Below are 2739 nucleotides of genomic sequence, written 5' to 3'. Positions count from 1 at the left end.
GAAGCCGGGGAAATGCACCTGGGATTGTCGCTTCAGTTTGCGACAATTTGAAAATTCCACAGACAGGGAGCGCTCTTGAACACCCTCATCATCTCTCTATCACGATTGGCTCAACAGGTAGATCTATTGATAAACTCATCTTTCAGAAATTTGACCGACCGGAATGACACTTCACTTCAGCGTGAGAAATTGGGGGTGTGGCGTGTGACTGTGGAAACCTACCCCCCTCAATGCGTTGGTGTCTCACGGCCAATGCGTGATAGTTGGCAGCCCTGGGCGTCACAGTCGACGCGTAACACTAGAACTGCCATGACTCATTTTGACCGTTTTTGCATTTTATAAGTGCAATACCTTTGCTGAAAAAAAAGATTACGATCCTGCTGGTACCTGGACTTTTCCTACAAGTGTCTGTTTTTTCCCATTTAAAAATGTGTTTTTCAATTATTTACACCAAAGCCCAAAAAAATATGACAATTTACCCTATTTTGGCCATACACGGTCAAATGGACCGCAATGTTTTCGGCGCATCTTTATGTAACTTTTACTTTTCGCTCGGTTGATCTGGTTGCTTAGTAACTACATTGTCTTTTGTTAGAGAAACGTCACTACCCCTATTTTGTATTTGTCGGTAGTCTATTTGATTACAGTAACCTCCACGCTTTTGTCTAACTAGTTGAAACCCCTTTCGTAAAAAATGTCCAGAATGACTGACCCGATTTAGGAGGTATATGACTGTTTGAACTGCCTTGGAGATGCTTCAGAACATGGAGTGATGAGTGCTGTGCTGGGGCTCTATCGGATTCCGGAGGAAAGTGACAGTGCCGTTCCTGGTTGAATGATAGGCCAACACTTCATCTCATCATAGAGTGAGTCCGTAGGCCAACTCGAAAAAAGAGGCGAAGACTGTCATCTAAGAAATTCGTAGCGAAATATTGCGTTTAGGCTTCGATGGTCCCTTTTGAGGGCGTTGAGGCCGGCCACGGCTGATTGTCCCGGGATGAGTCCGGCCCGGCTTGAATGTTTGCGTGACCGTGCCACAGGCAGCTGTTCCCGGTGAGTTCGGCTACATAGCTGTTCTGGTCATATTTGCAATTGTAGGCTGTAATTATTATCTATTCTAGTTTGTTGTGTTATAGCTATAATAGGTTTTGTTTTTTTTTGGCCTTCCCGAACCATTAGCCTACCCCTCGAGCCAACTACCCCACCTGGTCATCACAGCCTGAGGCGTCTGTGGAACTGGGAGGATAGGACGGTGGTACGGTGCTTCCGCTGCCTGGACCGTGCAGGAAAAGCATAAGCCAAAACGTCCTGACAGAAGCTGCTGGCCCCACAGCGCACGCAAAACGAACATTGAAGATGCTCTCACAGCCTTTGTGTGTCCTCTTCGATAATGGCATGCTGGAAGCACATCATGGACTGCACTGTGCTGAGGCCCATCGGCAAACCTTGGTGACAGTTCCTGGGACAATGACGGTGCCTGAACTAAGCCATTTATAAGCCCTACTGATGTCCCGCGGGGCCCACAGGGTGCAAAACACAATCAATTGTACAGTTGTGTGGTCAGAAAATGGGGCTTGCCCTTTTTTACAGCAACAATGGCCAGAAACATTAAGAGGGCATGAATTCTGCGGTTCGATAAAAAAGAAACCAGAGCATTCATCTGCAGGATGACAAGTTTGCCTAGGTGTCACAACCTGGAACAAGTTTGTGCAACAGCATAGCTTGCTTACAAGCCTGGTGCTGACATTACCATTGATGAGCAGTTTGTTCCCCACCCAGGCCCGTGTGCGAATTCATTCAGTACTGGGGAACAAGCCTGATAAATTCGGCATAAACATTTTGGCTGGCTGCGGATTGTGCATTCCAAATCTATGCTGATGGGCTTCGTATCTTGTAAGAGGAGACCCGCGGAAAAGGTCAGCTTGTGGAGATAGTGTGGTGCGGAAACTGGCGGGCGCCCGTTTCTGTGTAATGGAAGAAACAGTACGACGGATACTTTCTTCCCATGCCCTAAACTATCCACTGCCTTACAGGCCAAAAGACCAGCTGGTTGGCACCCCTGGGCCAAAGCAAAACGCGAGTTGCCTTCCCTCTGTAAAAGAGCAGCTAGAGCTGTTCAGCACAAGATTTGCTGACATCTTACTTAATGCACAATATTGACCATTTACCAGGGAATCCAGAAAAATGTCTGCATTTTGAGCTCAGTGCCACACAAGTGTGGGAATAAACAGATGGACCGAAGGCAAAAAAACCCCGAGTCTGTCACCATATTATAATAACACCAAATACGCGTCGAGGTGCTGAGAGCATATGGGAAGGCGTACGCTCCGTGACAGGCGGTACACGAAATGGCCATGCTGTATTTTATAACATCCTCGACCATGGCTGGAATAAAATGCACATGTCCTCTTACAAGGAGTGCACCACAGCAAGATTTCGAGAGGACGTTTTTGCTGGCGTTGGCAGAGGAGCTGAGAGCAGATTCTAGAGGGTACAAGGGCCGCATCGCACGGTTTCCGTTCCGCAGCTACATCACCCCCGCACCTGTCCACAGAAAAAAAAAAATCGCCCTGCAGTCGCCCGGTGAGGATAAGCTGCCAGACACAGACACCTGCAAACCCATGCCGCAACCCTTCTGTGGAAATTGGTGTCAAAAGACGAGCTGTCCCCTGCGTCGACTGCGTTTGAAAGGCAAATGTAGCCGACACATTATGTGTACTTAGTTGTTCGGGTTCGGTC

Source organism: Etheostoma spectabile, chromosome 3 (genome assembly GCF_008692095.1).
Source record: "Etheostoma spectabile isolate EspeVRDwgs_2016 chromosome 3, UIUC_Espe_1.0, whole genome shotgun sequence".
NCBI lineage: Eukaryota > Metazoa > Chordata > Actinopteri > Perciformes > Percidae > Etheostoma > Etheostoma spectabile.
This window is presented reverse-complemented; position numbering follows the sequence as displayed.